Source organism: Strix aluco, chromosome 4 (assembly GCF_031877795.1).
Source record: "Strix aluco isolate bStrAlu1 chromosome 4, bStrAlu1.hap1, whole genome shotgun sequence".
In the NCBI taxonomy this organism is placed as follows: Eukaryota; Metazoa; Chordata; class Aves; order Strigiformes; family Strigidae; genus Strix; species Strix aluco.
The window spans coordinates 31,378,740-31,399,111 of record NC_133934.1 but is presented as its reverse complement, the minus strand read 5'-3'; the positions used below and the strand labels follow the sequence as shown (position 1 = coordinate 31,399,111).

The window sequence follows — 20,372 nt, the reverse complement described above, 5'->3', positions numbered from 1 at the left end:
GTGGCGGTGTTGACTTAAACAGGCCTGTCTGTTCCTTGCTCCCAGCTCTCACCTCTTTGCTGCCACCCTCAGCTGTGCCAGCACAACGGTCCATGGCACCCTGTCCCATAACTGGGTTGGGGAAATGGTCCAGGTTAAAATTAACTACCTTTTTTTTAATGTAGTTATATTTAACCTAGATCATTTCTCTGGGTGACAGGTATGCCAGAAGGCAAAAGGATTGTTTAAGCAAATACTCTAGTGAAAGAAGTACTTGAGAAATACACCTCAACTGTGGTAGCCCTGGCAAAGTTCAATATGAGCAGTTGCAGTTGTTTCATACTGTTCAATCTTACAGGAATAAAGTTGATTTTGTCTGTGAATATCTGTGGGTTTTGGCCTGTTATTTGAAATTAGACACTATTTGATTGTTACAAGAAATTAATTCTACTTGACAGGACAAGTAACTGCAAATTTTTTTTTAATAAACTCTTGATTTTCATATATATCCATTTAAGATACTTTCTCAAAACTGTTACAGACAGTGCTTTCAGATTACCAAACATTACATGTTTGGGTTGGGGTTTTTTTGGTTGAATGTAGGTGCTAGTGTTTTTAAGGTCTGAGAATTTTGTTGGTTAGGCAAGAGTTACCTCTTCTCAAGAAACAGTCCAAACAGGAAAAAAATAACTCCTGGGTTGATATTTAATAGTTTAAGATGTCATTCAGCCATGTCTTGTTCTTTATTTCTTCCGCTTCGTGTTCTTGCATAGAAAAATTTAGCACACATAGGTATAATAAAAGGATGCAAGGAAAGCAGAGTTTGTTTTCTTTAATAATGCTCTAAGGACTCCATAAACTCTGTTGTAGCTAATTTTACTCTTTTTGTACTCAGCAATTTAAAAACTGAGCGGTAATTACTTTAAATTTAATTGGTACTGTTGCTTAATTATCTTGTTAGTATAGAATTTCACTGAAGTCATGAATCTTCATGGATGGATTGGTCTTGCCAAGGAAGTTGCTGCTTTCAAGAGCTTTGAGCTTTTGCTATTTTTTTTTTGGCCCTATTCTAAATTTGTGTGAAAAGTTGAAGATATAAATTAGTAGTAGAGATATTGACTCCCATCTTCCCCACATGTTCTTTATATGAAATGTTTCTATCAACTTGAAAAGTTGTGAATTTTTTACTAAAAAAAGTAGAATTGTGTTGAGAATAGTTGTGAATTTCTTCTCTAGGTAATTTCATCATTTGAAAACAGTTCCTTTTTTAGCTATGCATCCCTTCAGGAGATATGTATAATTTTCTGTCTAAAGCCTCACAGCTTCAGCCTAATATTGCAGATTGAGGAATATGGATAGTTCTTCTCTTAGAGCAGAAAATTAGTACCCTAATACAGTTTTTAATACAAAACACACAATATAATTAGGAAGAAGTGGAATTACAGCTAAGGTGCCTTCTTTTTCATTGCATTGTAATGAGTTAGGTTTTTTTGAGGAAAAGGCTTTGGTAGATGTTTGAAGAAAAGTTCATTTTAGTGTTTCAGCTTAAGTACTAGTTTCCATATGACTGCTAGAAATTGTAAAGGCCGGATGATAAAGCAGATCTAGAAATGTTTCTGAGGATAGATTGTATTAATAGACAGTTAGGTAGCACACAGTAGTAGTTGTTCGTGCCATTCTTACCTTCTATTTATGTATTTTGCAAAGCTTTTTTAACCTTTTACATTAATTGAGCTGGTTCACCCTGTAGAAAGCTGTACTGGCACAAGAGGGGTGGCACAAGAACAGCAGAGAGTCGCCAGTCTGCTGGGAGAACAGTAGCTCCTTTAAGGTAGCTTTATCTCCGTAAGGGGAAAAAAATATCTGAGACTACAGACAGAGTGGCCAAACCATTCAACTGTCTCTCTCATCTTCTACTAATACTGAATTATTAGTAGTATTTGCATTATTATTTTGAATTTAGTGGTCTTTCAGAATAAAGAGATATAGGAAGCACACCTTCAGTCATGTAGCAGAGTCGGAAATGAAAGATTCCAGTGTCTCAATGTCACTGGCACAAGCAGATTCGGCTATATCCATGGGGAAGGTATCTCCTTCACCTCTGTGGGTGGTCCACCTGGGGAAAACACCTTACTATTGCAGCTGGTTATTTTGTTAACTCAGTTAATGAGGGTCTGGATTACTTTGAAACTATTTGTTGCACATTCCCCTGTTCATTTCTTGCAGGAGAAGATGTGAAATGCAAAATCACGGAAGAGGAAGGAGACTCATGGTTAATGCAGCTGTGTGCTGCCCTGAAGGATTGAATTCTCAACCCTTACTGCTGCCACAAAATTCCTTTGTAATGCAAAAGCCACTTTAATTTTGGCATACCTCATGCCTGAGTGTTTAATTTTATAGTCTTAATATTCTCTTGCCGTACTTTCTGTGTATAATATAAATTCTTAATTATAGCCGCTTTCAGAATATGTAATCATATATGTCAAATGTTTCAGTGCTCTGTGGTTGTCATATATTTATTATTATGTGGAAGCAACAAGGCTTCTCAGATTCTTTCAGCAGTTTAGTGTTGCACACTTTGGACTCTTTCCAGCTGTTACATTTTGTCATTAAAATCACTGAATTAGTTTTCTTATTTTGCACTGATGTTCTGAGGAGCATCGCTGAATACATTATAAAATCGTCATTAGTATATTAATATTTTATTTAATACAGATCCTTAAAAATTAGATATACCTATGAGATTGAAGACAGATAAAGACTTATATTTAGAGAGTGAAGCTTATGAAGTTTATTAGATACTATGGGCATTCCTCATCTTCATGATAAAAATGTAGCCAAATTAGACACAAATGTGCCTACTTAAATGCTTAAAAGTATGTGAGAAAGCTTTGGTTTTGAAGCTAATATCATTTTACCCATAATGACAGCCTGGTACCACAAGATGAATGGTGCTAGACTATTATGCTTATGCTGAAACAGAAGAAAACAGTTCCTGGAGTAAGATCAATTTAAAGTGGATTTTTAAAATAAATATATGTGGCCTTGTTCTTCTGTAGAGGTCCTTTTAGAGTTCCTTAAAAAGGATATCTGCAGTATCTCTGAGAAGGTTTCTGATGTATGTTATTTTGATATATGGCCAGATCCATAAAGTAATATAGAGGAGTCAAAACTGTGATTTACATGGATTTTGGGTGTCTAGCCCCAGATAAAATTGTAGCTATGTGTTGACTAAATTTTACAGGCCTCTAGGTTTTCACTAGTAAAGTTTTCTAAATGCCTTAAAGTTTTGTTCTTACTCAGATCTTCTGTAATCTTGTCACAACTGAGCATCTTGGCATCTAAATCTGTTTACTGTTCATAAATTAGGCAATCTGTAGATTAGGCATTTGGTTGTCCAAAGACATGTTCAAACCACACCTCAGGCACACCTATGGGATTGGACTGAGACCAAAACCCTGTGGTGACTCTCCCTTTTGTTCAGAAACACAAAGGGGTGAGGAGGAAGAGGCTTTGTTGATCGTCTCCTTTAAAAAAACCCCAAGCCCTAAAAATCCACTTTTCCTTTTGTACAAGATGATTAATGTCTAATTGGGTCAAAGAGAGACACTAGGCCAGTTATTGAAGAAAAAGGAGGTGAGTACCTGTGTTCTGGCCTATGATCCAAAAACTATTTTGTATTTTCTTCCATTTAAAATTTTAAATGCCATTAGAGAACTGGAAAGCAGGACTCATCTCTCTCATTTGGGTGCCCTTCTCCCTAGAGATGCATGCACACTGCTGGTACTGCTCTGTCCAGCAAAGCTCCCCCCCACCCCCCCCGAAGATTGCCACTGAAATGAGAAGTTATGAGTGGATCCATCTTCCCAGTGCAGCATGGAGCCTGCTGAGAGATTATGGTTTGAATCCCTTCTGGCAGACTAGAGATTGGCTTCCGGATTTCTCTGTTCCAGTTTACTTTGCTGTAACCCTGTGCTGCTGGACAAAATGAGAGCACATCTGTGTCCTTTTGCTGTTGATGGGAAAAGCTTAGCTGTGTATGTCAAGTACAGGGCCAGGATTGTGAGTACTAATGTCACTTGTGTCGTGTCGTAGGCCTTCAGAAACAGGTGAAGGCATAATATTGTGTTCACTGGTTACCTTTATGTTTTTCATCTCTACTAACTTTTTCAAAAGTCTTGCTGAGCAATGCAACTCTTCCTGGCTTTGGTACTTTAGCATTGTGGATCCTGTTGTATGAAATCCCCTTTTTGTGCCATGCTGATAATCTGTTTTAATCAAGACTATACTTTGGGGTAGTATTGACTATTACAGCCAAAGCAGGCAGCAGAACTTAATTGCTAACTCATTGCGTGGTAGTGGTGTTGCTGTGGGACACTTGGAAGAGAAGGAGTAACTGGGAACAGAGTGATCATCCAAGCATGATGTCTGAATTTTAAGTGCTTTATAGGAGGATATAGTGTTGCTAACAGCATTGTCTACAAGAGTTTTTCGTTTGCAGCTCCACAGGTTTGTGAGTATGTCTCAATCTATCCTGCAGAAAGATGATCTCAGATCCCATAAGCATTTCATTATCTGCTGAACTGGTAGATATCCAGAAAGTTCCAGCACTTTCTTTTAAATACCATCAGGGCAAGCTTTCATGAACATAAGAGGAGGCAGGCCAGCCTGTAACAAGTGGCTCTTGTAGGAGGGAGGAAAGTTAATGTGTGAATTTCCTAACGTCTACATTAGAAGTCTTGAGGAAATATTTATTTTTACATATTAAATTATGATCTTAGAGAATGAGAGTACGAGATACTAAGCTGCCTAATAAAAAAGGATACTTCAAAGTAAATTGTGTTAATATAGCTGATTTCATATTTCCAATTTTGAGAATGCTGCTGTTGTAAATAAAACATAAGTCACCATTTTTACATTTGACTAAAGTTTCTAATGAGACAGTAAGTACTAGTTTCTGGCATTTAAGAGCATTTGATGTGTTTGACTATTTCATTGCATGTTTAATATAATTAAACATGCCAGAGTTTAAAAAAAAAAAATCCAGAGACTGGCTTTTACCTTTTGAGTTGTGGCTGTTACCGACAGGCACCCTGACAGAATAATATTCCATCAGTTTGGTAGCTGCTGGTGAGAAGGTAGTTGTGAATTCAGAGAGGGTAAACTCCTGCTGGTGTGGTAAGGTAGAAGGTTTGTAAATTTTCTAATGAATCTTGTTAGGAAAGTGTCAAAGGTTTGGATTTTCATCAATCATCCAAAAGCTTCAAGATATATTAGGGAGAAAACTGTCTTGTTACATGGAGTAACTTTCCTAGTCCTTAGTCCGCTAAAGGTATATTTGAAACCTAAGTGTGAAGTTGTAAAAAGTCAGAGAAATTGGAAAATGTTTTGCCAAAATCTGCTTATTTCCCTTGGCTCAGTAAACAACCATGACATTTTCTCCATTAAAAGCTGTAGGGAGTTGCCTTTTTTAAGCCTGATTTCCTAAGAAAACGTGATTTATGCTTTTTCCTTGTTTTCTCTCATTCTTTCCTTACGTATTCGCCAGTAGTTTTTGAAATCATTGACCAATTGCGACCACGTTTGTAGGAGGGATAGAAATCTCAGACTGTAATGTTCCTACAGGTTTTGGGAAAATAGACAAACTGGGTAGAGAAACATGTGTCACTACGCTCTCTTTGGAGAGAGAGAGAATGCAATGCAAGTTTGGTACTGACCTGTTTTTTTCAGCACATGCTGGGTCTGTGTTGGGTAGGAGAACAGGACATGGTTGGATGTGCCAACGGGGCTTGAGGAGACAGGCAGAACATTGGACTGCTTTGGAAGGGGATGGGGACTGAGAGTATTGTGTGAGTCAGAGGGATGACAGGAGGGAAGTTGGCTTTTCATGGTGGGATAGAGAGCTATCAGAACTGTGCTTTACTGCCCACTGAAGAACTTGCTAATGATAAACTGGCAAAAGATATTTTGACCATTAACCAGGGAATTACTGTCCTGATTGGAATTAGATGATACTATGTTTTGCAGACTGCAGGGTTGCCTGACTCTTAGTTTGGTTTAGTATGTAAAATAAATCCTGAAGTTCAAAGAATAGCTTTAAGCTGTGATTAAATTCATATTTTCCCATTGTTATGGGGAAAAAAAATGCTTTTGGTGTATGTCTTTGAAAAGGCTAGAACTTAGACCTGGCTTTCAGTAGTAAAGAGTAAAAGAAAGTGTAATTTAAGCTTAAGAAATCAGACTTTTCCTTTTAAAGGCCATGGCAAATAAGTGCTTTTAAATAGTGAAGAGATAAAGCTGAAAGGGTGCCATCTAAAAATTTCTGTTTATACTATTTACTGTATGAAATATGTCCACTAATAGCCAAAGAATAAGATTTTTCTCTCAGCATAAGAACAAAAGATAGTATCTCCTGTAAGCCCACTCCTCTGTCTTGTAACATGGGGTTAATTAATTGAAAAGCAGGAGGAGCTGGACTTCTGTCTAGAATGACATTTCTCTGTTTCTTTCCTGTCTTGCCTATATTTGCATTACACTTTAGTCATGATAAACTGCAGACTGAAATTTGCCTCATTATGTTCAACTTGTAAGATTTTATCAACTCTCGGTGGAGAATTGTAGTGTGTCCTGCTGATAGGTTTAGAGAAACTTCTCATAGACTTAGTAATGGTGAAAGTGAAGAAAACTTCATTAGCTTGCTACTTTTGTTACTGGAGAATTCCCTACTTAATAACATCAGATATACTTTTCAAGCCTTCAGTAACCAACATATTCAACACAAATGTTATAGTAATCAGAAATTTTCATTCATTAACTTCAAGTATTAAAATACTTCAGGTTTAAAATATCATAATGGGCTGCAAAATACTTCGGTGACTTTGACTTGTGCTTATTTTAAAGTAGTTTTCATAGTAACAACAAATATTCTAAAGGAAACAGGATTTTCCTCTGACTGTGAGTAGAAAAGCAAGTAGCAGCATGAATCACAGCTTCCAAGAACTGTCAGAATAGGAATGCAGGTTCTCCCACACACACATACACACTTTCCTTGCTGCCAATTTTAATGTAGTAATGTGATTTAATAGTTTTTCTTGCCATCCACAGGAGCAACATTCATTATATGTAATCAAGCTACTACTAGCAGTTGCATGGTTGAGGATGAAACTCGAGTTTGGAACTAGTATGGTAGTTCCAATGATAACTCTCTAACATCTCAGCATTTTTGCTTAAAATATGTTTTCTGAAAATGTTTTTGTTGTTAAAATACTGTACTTTAGTGTTTTTCATTTTTTTTCCATCTCAGAAGCATTAGTTAAACATTTTGTGCTGCACTAAAGCTTTTCATGATGTTTCATAGATAATAAGATACAGTTCCAGCCTTGAAGAGCTTGTGATCTGAATTTCACTGACATAGAAAATGAGAATGACCTCAGAAAGGGGGACAAGGATTCAAATGAATAAGTGAGTCATAGTGAGTGAATTAAACAAGTTGTCATTTTTAAGAACAGAATAAGGTAGATCAGCAAGGAAGAAGATGAGAATATGGAAGCAAAAGACAGTGTAAAGGAAGTCCAAATAGTATAGGGATTTGGAGGAAAAGAGGGAAAATGTGTTACTTTGCAGGATCTGGAAAGCATAATAAAATCAGAAGAGCAGTCTGAATCAAGGTGAAGAGTAACTAGGAGGTGTTAGAAAATGGGGCAGGAAACAGATATGTAGAAACTTACAAATTATGATGATGGGTTTGGCTTTTATGAAGAAAAAAGATGAGACAGGAAAAGTACTTGAGAATGTGCTGTTTTGATCGGTTTGACAGGAAAGTCAGGACACAAATTCTAGTACTGAGAATTTTTTTTAACCCCTTAAGAAATTTAGCTGTTGATTTAACTTACTTTTAAAGTTAAAGGCAAAACAACAGGCAACTGTACCTGAAAATTCAATCTCAGGCATTCATGTTGCTCTGTTGCTACCTCCTATTACACCCAGTTTCTGTATAAACTGGAGGACTTCTTATGAGTTTCAGCACAATTGAGGTGGGGCTATAGAAGCCTCCAACATCAAAGGTAATTGAGGCACTACCACTTTAAGTCAAAAGGATCACAAACTTTTTTTCATTAAAATAACTGAAATTGCTTTTCAAAAGTATTTTAGTTAAGCTGATACTACCTTTACATGGACAATTCAATTTGCTGTTGATTTATATTGAGTTATGTTAATCTCTGTATTGCTGGCATAAGAAATGAAAAATAATCTCTCATAAACTTGTAAAAATTGTTTTTTAAAATGGCACCTAGACACTTTTGCTGCTCCATAGAGTATAGTTTGCTATTTCTTATCTATATACTAGTATTTCATTCAAACCTTTCATTTCTAACATCAGAATAGTTCATTTCACTGTATAGAAAAATAGAGAAGTAGATGATAATGGTCTCCCTTTCTTATCCCATTAGGCTTGTCCAGTAGACGTTCTTCAAACATTGGCATTCTTCTTCCCCAGCTTGACAGCTTCTTCTTTCTATGTTGTATGTACTGAGGGACAAGGTGGTAAAGGACAAGGGTTTTGAAGTTCCTTTTTTTTATTATGTCAAAGGAAATCTGCCTATCCTTGCATATGATTTATGGAAATAAATTTATGGAAATAGATTTATGTATACCTTAAAGGATATACTTTGCCACATGGGAGTACTGAATAGAAAGTATCAACAGTGATAACTAGCAGTAGTTTTCTCAGCAGGTTTTTCAGCAATGAGATTAGATGACCAAAATGATACATGCGTATTTAACACACAGCACAGTATGTAGGAATACAGAATTTGTGATCTGTGCTAGATAGGGAGCTATTTCTTTGTGACATAAGTAGGGTGTTTGTGTATAGAAATCTCTGTTGTATAGTTAGGTTCTGCTCAGTACCGCTTACTGAAATTAGTTTTTCATTAGTGAGGGGAAGATGTTTGTCTTTCTTATGCTGTTGTGTGCCATGTTCTCTGAGAGTTTTAAACTGTGTTCTGAGGTAGATCACATGTCCTGTTTGAATCATAATACACAGAATTATACAGAATAATACACAGATGTATTTTCTTTCCAGAAATTTGCTTGGTGTATTATTGGTGTTGTGCAAGGTCATAATATACCACAAAGCAATTGTAATATGATAATTGTAATATTAACGTTTTGTAGGCAGTGTTAGAATTGTAACTTTAATGTTACCATTAGGCTGTTGCATTTGTCTTGCAGATTTTTTTAGTGTGAGAGCTAAGTAAAAGGTGGTATGCAGTTTTGAAGTTCTCCTTCATGTGTATTTGCTTCATTATGCTGAATAGAGGAATTGGAAAGTGAAATTGTGGACAGTTTAGGGATACAAAAAACGTGACTGAAATGGCAGGAGAGAAAACAGAGAGCAGCAATCAAAGGCTCACCTCTAAAAGTTGTTTTGAATGGATTAATCGTTAGAACTGTGGGGTTTTTTTGTTATTGTTTTTCAGAAGACTGTGCCAAAGAAGACTTGCTCAGATGACATCACATTTGGACTACTAATGCTATCCACCCACTCTACAAGGCACAATACATTTCTAGGTAATTTAAGTAAGTATGTAGATTTTATTGCTACTAGAACAGTAATGCTTTAAACAGAAGCATCTCTTTTTCAACCTCAGGCAAGGTAGACATTCCACTTCAATTTGAGATTGAAATTAATGTTGTGTGGGGGCAAGAATAAACTTAAGCTTTTAATAAGCTTTCATCCATGGATCATGGAATGAAACAATTGAACTAACTGTACCTGAGCTGCCTTGGAAAGTAGAAGGAAAAAAAAAAAAGCCATGATGGCACTGTCCCCAGCAACGAAGTGTGCTAGTTTGGCCCTGTGGTTTCTGGAGACTGAATTAATCTCTCTTCTAGGGATGTGTTGCAGTGAATGAGCCATGCTCACAGCTTTTTTGGGTGGGTGGGTTTTTTTTTGCAGATGCTCTTGTTAAAGTGGAGATGGTCTTAACACCCCATTGATGTAAGAATATATGGAAAGCAAAAGAATGCATAAGTTCAAGTAGCAATATCTCTGTTCACAGTATGTCATCTTATTTGTGAAAGAGTTGCATCTCCCCACTTCCTTGATTGGACATTATGTACTATCCAGCTGAAGATGGGCCAGGAGGTGCAGATTTTCATCATTGCAAGATTTGTTCATGTCTTTACCTTACAGTAAGGTTACAGATTGCTTTGTAAAAAAACTGGCTGGATGGCCGGGCCCAAAGAATTGTGGTTAATGGAATTAAATCCAGTTGGCAGCCGGTCACGAGTGGTGTCCCCCAGGGCTCGGTTTTGGGGCCACTCCTGATTAACATCTTTATTGATGACCTAGACGAGGGGATCCGAGTGCACCCTCAGTAAGTTTGCAGATGACACCCAGTTGGGTGGGAGTGTTGATCTGCTTGAGGGTAGGGAGGCTCTGCAGAGAGATCTGGACAGGCTGGAGCGATGGGCTAAGGCCAACGGTATGAGCTTCAATAAGGCCAAATGCCGGGTGCTGCACTTGGGCCACAACAACCCCCAGCAGCGCTACAGGCTTGGGGAGGAGTGGCTGGAGAGCTGCCAGTCAGAGAGAGACCTGGGGGTGTTGATTGACAGCCAGCTGAACATGAGCCATCAGTGTGCCCAGGTGGCCAAGAAGGCCAATGGTATCCTGGCTTGTATCAGAAATAGCGTGGCCAGCAGGGACAGGGAAGTGATCTTACCCCTGTACTCAGCGCTGGTGAGGCCGCACCTCGATTCCTGTGTTCAGTTTTGGGCCCCTCACTACAAAAAGGACATTGAATTACTCGGGCGTGTCCAGAGAAGGGCAATGAAGCTGGTGAAGGGTCTGGAGCACATGTCGTACGAGGAATGGCTGAGGGAACTGGGGTTGTTTAGTCTGGAGAAGAGGAGGCTGAGGGGAGACCTCATCACCCTCTACAACTACCTGAAAGGAGGTTGCAGAGAACTGGGGATGAGTCTCTTTAACCAAGTGTCAAACAAAAAGACAAGAGGTAATGGCCTCAAGTTGTGCCAGGGAAGGTTTAGACTGGATGTTAGGAATTATTTCATTACAGAACGGGTTGTTAGGCATTGGAATGGGCTGCCCAGGGCAGTGGTGGAGTCCCCATCCCTGGAGGTGTTTAAGAGTCGGGTTGACATAGCGCTTAGGGATATGGTGTAGTTGAGAACGGGCAGTGTTAGGTTAATGGTTGGACTGGATGATCTTCAAGGTCTTTTCCAACCTTGATGATTCTGTACATCCATGGTCATGCAAAGAGAAGCACAGAACAGAGAGAGTAGTTTGTTTAAGGTTCGTCTTATGGATGACTTTGATTCGATGGTTTTGATTCAATAGATCATGAGGATCTGGCCATGGCCTTCTGTAGCCTCCATGTATGCATTTATATGCTTTTTCTTTCTAAGTAGATATTATTGTTAAACTTTTTCAGATATTCTGTTTTGTTTTTTTTTTTTTTACTGGGTCAAGAAACCCCTGAGAAACGGGTCTGTTTATGTAGATCAGACATTGTGCCAATCTTACTGAAACTGGATTATTTTGCCTTGCTGGCAGAAAGCCTTCCTATATTCCTAATGGCTTATCGTGCATTGGAGATGTTCAGGCATGCATGAAGTTTGGTCATGAATGGAGTTACCGATAGCAGTGCTGGTAGTTAATGATGCTTGACACTTTCTATTCCAAGACCCTGGTTTTAGTTCCTTATAATTTAGCAAGACTTAAATCACTGAACAGTAATTCTTTGCATTATATATCTGCTTCAGCTAAAATTTTATGAAAAGTCAGCCTCTGTCTGAGAATGAGATGAGGTGGAGGAACGTACTCTTTTCTTGATGCAATGAAATGCAATGAAAATCTTACCACTGGAAAGATGAAGCACCTGCATATGTTACAGGAAGCACTTGAGGTTTTAGGAGAAAACTTAAAACTGTTATGCTGCAGAACGAGGCTAATTTTTTTTTTTGGTGACATCTCAAACTCTTATGTCAGGTGGCATGATATATTTCTGAAAATACGGTTTGTACGAGTTCAGTGACTTGCCTGAATCCATTTCATCTGTCCAAATCAGATGAGGTAGATATATTCCAAATCCTTTTAGTCATAACCAGACAGAGCTACTGAGCATGTTCTAGCTGGACTGAGAGAGGTAAACAGGCCTGATCTCTTCTTACATTGTAAGGTCAGGTATGAACACTGAGTAAGGAGACTTCTGCCCTCTGTGTGCTTTTTCTGAACTCCACTCCTCCTCTACTGTTGATGCGGTCCTTCAAATGCTGCTTCACTAGCATATTTCCATAACTGTTGTGCGTTTTTGATTCAACTTTTCTATATTCTTTGAATTTTCTTCTTTGTTGCTGCTCTTGTATTCAGAGCAGTCATAATGAAATAGATTGTTTAGAACAATGTATACTGTGTGTGGTTAAAAGTTACAAAAGACTTCATTTTGAGCATCCTGAAAACTTACGCATGCTCTGCATCTTTGGTGTTGCTTTTCAAGTAACCTTTTCAGACCATGAGGACCTGCTTTGTTTTATTAAGAATTTGTGTTCTCCAGGGTATACTTCACCTTTATCACCTTGTCTCTCCATGGGCTGTTTTCCTTCACCTATACACTTTCAGTAGTCCTTTTACTTGTGTTTCTGCCTCAGAGCTTTTTTTTTTTAACTTGTGCTGAAAATCCTTAGTTTAAAACTGTTCTTAAGTTACATAAATTTTGTATTTACTTATATGAAAAAATCTTTTTATGCATCTTTTTCTTAATGTTCTTTATAGAAACATGAAAAGTAAATAACTAAATAGAGAGAAAATACTTCTGACACTGATCTGTAGAACTAGAAGAGAGATTTGAAAGTTGTTGCACTGTCACTGACTTGTGTACATGTGTGAGTGCTTGCAGCAGTGGCTCTGTGCTTCTCTGGAAACATGCCCATGTCACTACTTGTGCAAAAACACATTTACTCAGGAGAACAGTGAAGTCAAATCACTGTCTTACTCTGATTTGTTCTTGTACACCAGCTGTAGAAGTGCAGTGAATGAGGAGCAGCAGCAGCAGCACAGTCAGAGCCCATCCACAAGGAGTGGGAAACTGTAGGGCAGTTAGTTATCTTGGTTGTAATTACTGGGGCTGCTCTGCCTATCACAGTAAAGAAAAATTGCAACTCATTAAATCAAAATTTGTTTAATAGGGTATAGAGAGCTAATGATCTGAAAATGATCTCTTGGTTCCTAACTGAGATTTAAAGGGAAAAAGAGATTGTTTCTGAGCAAGCTAAGAGATTATCCTAGGTTTTACATTTGGATCAGAGGAGTTGACGTAAATTAACGAAATAAAGTAGCGGAGTTGCTGACCAAAGCAAAGGTATGCCCTGGGCCAGGTGGAGAGGAGGGAGAGGTCCTCTGTGGGAGAAATCACCACCCTATTTGTCTAAAGATTCAAATTAGAAGACAGATTTACAAGACAGGCTGGGGACTTCTAGTTCTACTTTTCTTTTGCTGAAACTAGAATTTATAGTGTGGAGGTAACATTTCTACCTCTCCCTTTTGCTTATTGTAGGACTTGCACTGAACTTCCTCTTCAAATATTTTGGGTTTTTTTGTGTTGAAGTGACACAAGAGCATCTTGTGTTCATGAGTTACAGGAAGACGAAATCTGTGTTCAGTGTAGGAGTAAATGGAATAATTTATTGCTTCTTAGATTTTTATGGATTAAAAATGTAGTATTGAATTAATCTTAAAATTCTGTAATAGCTTAATAGGGTTTAAAAAATGATGGAATAAGTTGTATTTAATGTTGATGAAAATTGCTGTGAACTGATTTTTGTTATTAAAATCAGAATTACTTACAAACTCTGGGTTTTGCTTTGAAGCCCAGGTCCACACAGAAGGAAGCTTCTGAAATGAAAAGGATTGTCATTATACTTAAAATTTTCAATTTATGTACATTTGAAAGTTTGTATAATGTTGTTTTGTGGTTTGTTTTTTGTTTTTCTTAAAAGGCAATTTTTCTTTAGGAATTGCTTTAAAGAGATCTGGTTTTCTTTTCATCTAAATTTTAGCAAATGCAGAGTGAAGCCCATTCTTTCATTAGCAAAAATCCTCTGGAAAATTACTTGGATGTTGTATATTGAATGTCAGTGAAACTAGGTGAGTCTCTGAATATTTTGATTGTTCTAAGCAACTAACGAGTTAATTGTGTGTGACAAAATCCTGTTTATAAATTACAATGCTAAGAGAAACTCTGGCATTTAACCTAAAATCTAGATTAAATTATTATATAAACAAATGACATCGCTCAGAAAGGAAAAAAAAAAAAAAGGCAAAGATTAAGCAATATATTCCTGGCTTTACTCCTAAGGTAAAAAGTTGTGTATACGCAAAATATATTTTTATCTAGTGTTTCTGTAATTAAGTGTTTCCATAATATAAGTTGCTTTTTTAGTTTCCCATAACATTTTTGTGTTCTGTGTTCCTGTGGCTGTTTTCTGAGATGATGTTTAGAACCAGGCTAATTTCAGTCTTACAGTAGACTAATATTCCTGTGTCATTAATCTGATTTTTCTCAGTTCACATAGCTGCTTAGCACTGGATTTAGATATCAATTTGAATGATTGAAGCAAACACATGTTCATCTTTAGCCCTTTTAAATTTTGTTTGCGTTAGGGGCAAGTTAAATCACAGTGGTAGTGCCTACATGCCTGTCTCAGTTTGCACCATCTGAATTTCCAAGTAAAAACCAACGCTGACAGCTCTGTCTGAAAATTCAGAGATGCCAGAATCCTCAGTTTTCTCTTGCTGTATTTAATAGCACAGGTAATGGGAGGAAATAAATAAATGAGAGAAAAATCTGAAAGAAATAAGGGGCAAACAAGAAAAGTAAAATATTAAAAGGGAAAGAAAGGACATAAAAGATGAAGTGAAGAAATGAAGAAAAGAGAAATGTAGCCAAAGTGATGGACATACCCAGTTTTATGTCTTCTGCTGAATTCTGGAATAGGGAAAATAAATTATTTTTGTGGTTGCCAGTAGATTGCCATGTACCATGATCTATCCCTTTTTTTTAAAATTTTTTTTTTATTGTGGTGAGGAGTTATGAAGAAAAGCTTACAGAATTCTTCTAGAGTCTTTCAGTGCCTTCAAGTATTCTGTTTTGAGAGATGACACCTGCTTTGGTTAGTCTGGTTTGCAAAGGTAGGATATAATTCTGGTGTATGCATTACCATTTTGATTTGGATCATTAGTACTGTTTTACAGAAAATCTGTCCATTATCTCCCCTTACCACATACTTGCTCAGGGTGTTTGAATTGCATTCCTTTCCCAGAAAACTAGTTTCTAAGTTCTGCTGCAGGTGCAAAGTGCTCTTCTGTCTCTACTGGGGACATACAGGTCTGAATTAATTATTAAATCCCTGTAAGACTTTGAATGGCCTGTGTGATGGTTGTGTTTGCTTCTGGAAACCAGATGAAATCTAATCCAAAATAAACTATCTTGAACAGCTAGCATAGCACCAGCTGCTTTGATCTACTGATCCATTTCTACTGTTCCAGATTACTTGCTAATGGAGACATAGCCAAAATTGTTCACTTTGGTTATAGATCAGTAGATGAAGACACTGAACATCTGTGATAGATATCTATTCTACAAATCCAGTTATAAGTTTCAATGATAATATTCACAACTTTCTAAGTGGCACAAATGTTCTTTGCAACTTTTGTTTATACAAACTGTCAAGGAAACATAAATACTACAAGTGACAGTGAATCAACTGACTACATCATAACTGCCTTTTGAAATTTTGATTGTTTAGTCTGTTTTTCTTCCCTGCTTATATTCTTAAATTGTTAAAAATTAGTCTTCTGATTTATTTCATTTCCTAATTTTTATATAGAATTCTAAAATTTGTATATACTTCCCACCCCAAGTGTTTTGCTTGAACTGCTCATCTGCATTGAAAAAAACCCAGGTCCAGTGTTTTATTGCAGTCATTAAGTAGGAGCAAGACAAAAAATTAAAAAGAGATTGTCTTCACAGGTGTTTGCAGTTATTACCATCTTTCTGTGCATTGAACTGTCATGAATCAAGCCAGATTTTTTTTTTCCCTCTGGACTGAATTCCTCAATTTGAGGTTGTAGATGGCAGTTGTTAAGGTTTTGAAAATTTAAGTAATACTTAGTTGCCAATATTAAATAATTTTTTCTTAAAGTAACAGTTGTAAGAGTTCTCATTTGCCCTGTGTAATTTTAAATTCAGAGATTCCCATGAATTTTGCACACTTATTGCTAGTTTAATATCCTGCATGTCTAAGCCAATGGTTAGGGCTAAACTCAGTTATATTTCTTGTTAATTAGATCTTTGCAGAGTCTAGCTTTTGGCATTTTTTTACACAAAATTTCCAAGATTCAAGTAAGAGTTCTATTGATAGGGGTATTTAAATCAACAGTCCTTTAATATAATCATTAAAAAACCCCACAAATCTGAGGTTGTAGCAGCATAAGTATCAGCAGTGTTTTGGAGAACTTTAATTTTTTTTATTAAAGCCAGTGATTTTTTTCAAACCAAGCTATTTGTAGTGTTATTTAAATTGTTTTTATTCAGTCTATTCCGTCATGTTGTAACTAGCATAAGCATATAGAAGTTAACATATTTTATTCTAGACTTAAACATCCCTCTGTTCAACTTGTATAATCCTTTCTAAAAGAGCGGTTATTACTGCCACGTGTGTATGTAGCACTTCAGCCCAGAGAAGTGGTTGAGTCACCATCCCTGGACGTATTTAAAAGATGTGTAGATGTGATGCCTAGGGACATGGTATAGTGGTGGACTTAATGATCTTAAAGGTCTTTTCCAACCTAAATTATTCTATTCTAAAAAAACCCATGTATTAAGTAAAAATAAAAATTTAGTACTTACCTGCTTCATATAGCAGCTGTGGGAGGGGACCTCACTGGGGCAGGTACAAGTCTCAATTTAAAATGAAGAAAAATGTTGAGGGTCAAAACATGAGAATTGTAAGCCAGCAAGTTATGAAGAGTCCTCGTTATTTTAAGTAATCTTGCCTTACGAATATTGCACTGTTGTTTTGAATTTACATAATTTGTTAGTGTTAGGCATAACTAAACTGTTTCAAGCCTTAATCTATGCTTAAATACAATACAGCTGTTTTCATCAACCTGTTAATGCTTAAATACAATACAGCTGTTTTCATCAGCCTGTTGGCATGTGGCCTAAACATATAATTTATATTAGTCTCAGGATTTCCTGTGAATAGCTTTTGGAATCCCATTCCTTGATACCAGTATTGGTCTACTAGCAAGATCCTAGGTCATTGAAACCATATACACAATGTTCTGAGCAGAAGAGAATTGCTATTGAAAATAAAACCTGATTGTAGTTTTACTTTTTGGTAACTGATATATTAATTGAAAATTGGAATAGCTATAATGCCTTTCTAAATACTTTCTTAATGTTACTTTTCAGGACTTAAGTGCTGGATGATCTAAGTCAGGTTCTGTTAATAAAGTGGGAAAAGAGCCTATAGGGGGTGAATTACCACGTTTGCTTTGATTTAAAATATTAGTTGTAAAACACATGTAGTGCAACTTGATTTTTAACTAGGTCCTACTAGCTAGTTGAAGTGACAGTCTTCTAAGCAGTGCTAATTTTATCATCTTCAGTAACAACCTGGAAGGGAAGGTTCTAAATGTTTGCAAATAAAATATGGTGATACTAATTTGAGAGGTGTTGAGAACTTGAGAGTGCAGAGAAGGCTTTGAGGGGCAAGAATTGAGCATACCAAGATGTGTTTTGGTAGATAGAAATAGCGTGGTCTGATGATTCTGTGAAAGAAAAGCTTGAGAAGTGGTAAAAGAGAAAAAGAAAAAAGCTGAGGAAAAGACTCTAAAGTTATGCAAATCTAGTTAAGTATGGTCCCAAGTAGTTGATTTTGTGTTGAATATTGTAGATGGTAAAAAGGACTAATAGTTCTCACACAAATAACTTGCAGGACTTATTTGAAACTTTTTAAAGTTTATATGGAATTACTGGGACAGAATCTGAAATTCCAAAAAGGAGCTAAATTTGTAACCTTTTATTTCCCCATAATCCTGAAAATTCTTGTCTCAAATATGATAGCAGCAAAGCTTAAAAAAGCTTAGCTTAGAAATTCCTCAGTTATATTAATGTTTTATGTCTTTCAGTCAATAAGATCTTAAAATATTTTTGAAAGAGCTGGAAGAATGGGAAATAATTGGCATAATTGCTGCGATGACTATTGAATCAGTCTGCATGGTCCCAAAAGCCTTCATTAAAAAAATTCCCAATCCTTGAAGAGTAATATTGTCATCATAATTAACTTAATTTACAATTAAATAGACTGGGCCCAACATTTTGAAGATCGTACTCATCTGTGGGAACAAGGAGTTTGTTGGTCATCTTTTGCTGCTTCTCTGGTGACCCTCAAAAGGTGAATTCGGTAGATTTTCTGGACTTCCTTAGTCAGCACAAGCTCTGAAAGTTTCTGCTTATGTCAGTAGCAAGCCACAAAGCAGGAATGCATGCTGCTGCTGCTCAGAATGATGAAAGGATTTGAGCAAATTTGATATCTATGTAAATTGATAATGTTTTAGAAATCCAGAATGCTAAAAAACAGTTGGTTAAATGTTACGGTACTACTTCAAGCTATAATTTTCCTTTGAATAATGTTTACTGAGCATTCAGAAGTTCAATTGTGTTCAGTGCTGATATTTGAATACTTAAGTAAAGATGTTCTTCCTTTTTTATTTCCATATATATAAGAATATACATGCAGAATGATTACAGTAAAGTTACGTTAAATTTAGAGTAGACTTTATATGTTTTTTTCCTATTGCTGCATTGCTAGTTCTGCTTAGTTCATGCAGTACTATCCCTTTTGTTAAAATAATGAACCATCTTTCCTGCCTGAGCAAGTCCAGTTATTGACTAAATGTTGGTTGATGTTCCATTTCCTTTTGATTCTTGCTTATAGCAGGGTGGTGAAAGGATACTAAACATCTGCCCCCAAAGTGGTTACAAACTGATTTGCAAAGGGTTTTGAAGAAAATTAAAGTTTGTCTGCCCTGGTTTTGTCCGTTCGTTAGTCAAGACAAAAATTAAGACATTTCCTCGCTGTAACAATTGCAAAGCTTTTTTATTTTTTGTGTTTTCCCTTTCCTGTTGAGGCACTTCTTGCCTTTGTAATATGAAGTACTTGTCCTGTACCTCAGGTTATGCAATCACTGTAATTCCAGTTGAGTGTAGATTGTTATATTGAAAATTCTGACAAAAGAGTACTCTAGTGTTTTGTTTAATGAAGTTAAGGAGTAGTGCAATGCAGGGGTTTGGAATTCTGTAACTATAGTACTGAGTTTTTATTTAATGTATAAACTTTCTCTTTCTATAACAGGTAGTTGTATTGGGGCAAAAACTGAAGGATCCACTGGCAGACACCAGAATTTTAGAAAAGTAAGTCTTTACTTTTGTTAGTCTTGTTAGTCTTCTGAATGTAATAGTAAGTGTGCTAATACAGAAATGTATTTCAGCACACCTTTCTGAATATGCTGAAGTTAGCATCCCCTGGTGTTTGCCTTACTTTGTTTTTTCTCTTTTTCTGCTACATCATTCTGTGTTCTTTTACCACTTTCTGGTCTCCAGGATAAGGTGCAGGACTTCTAGCGGAAAGGGATGGGGGGAGGCAGGGAGGAGGAGCTGCCTGTTTGGTAATTTTTGACTTGGACTGTGCTTCAGTTTTGGAGCCTAAAATGTTCCTACTCTCTCATTTTATGGAAGCATGAATGTGAAGTTTCACTTATTTCTTTTTGAAGAAGCTTTTCAGTGAAGTGCACTGCCTACTCCTTTCTTCAGGCAGTCAAGCAGTCCACTCTTCACAAAAGCTTTACAGAATAATTTAGCTGTGCATGAATCACCCGCGCTGGGAAGTCTAAGCATCAGAAGCACTTCCACAGCTGCACAAATCGAGGATTGTGCAATCAACTTGGAAAAAAAATGATGCCCATCACTGAATATTTTTAAAGTGTTTTATTTACATGTTTGCATTTCTTCATGAGATGGATAATTAAGTTTCAGATTAAATATTAGCTTTCTGAAACATCTGTCACTTGTTCTTGGGTGTTGCTGTTAGCAACTATCCTAATTTTTTTAATATATGTCCATTTGGTACACTTGTACTATTCTAAGAGTTACAAATAGCTGCTGTTGGTATAAATCATTCTTTCACTAAATTTTCTTAGTTTCATATTATTCATTTAGGTGAATACCCTTGTATAAGTATCTGTACTGAGGATCATCTTAAAACAGACACAGTTCATGCTAATTAGCATGTTACTTGATAGA

At 36.6% G+C, this 20,372-nt stretch overlaps 1 protein-coding gene across 21 annotated transcripts in view; it reads left to right on the top strand.

Annotated features, from left to right (window-relative positions):
* Positions 1 to 20,372, top strand: part of CLOCK (clock circadian regulator) — a 66,553-nt gene that overhangs the window by 2,015 nt on the left and 44,166 nt on the right. For 5 of the 21 annotated variants that reach the window (XM_074822579.1, XM_074822591.1, XM_074822569.1 and 2 more), the window contains exons 2-4: positions 9,462 to 9,561; positions 14,062 to 14,149; positions 19,426 to 19,484. The exons of 1 other annotated variant lie outside the window; for it this stretch is intronic. The gene's annotated coding sequence lies outside the window, so the exon portion shown is untranslated. Of the gene's footprint in view, positions 1 to 2,205; positions 2,321 to 5,313; positions 7,441 to 8,429; positions 8,502 to 9,461; positions 9,562 to 9,940; positions 9,983 to 14,032; positions 14,150 to 15,089; positions 15,194 to 18,374; positions 18,466 to 19,425; positions 19,485 to 20,372 lie in introns of those variants that run through there. 15 more of the 21 variants (XM_074822573.1, XM_074822574.1, XM_074822582.1 and 12 more) reach the window with 12 other exon arrangements.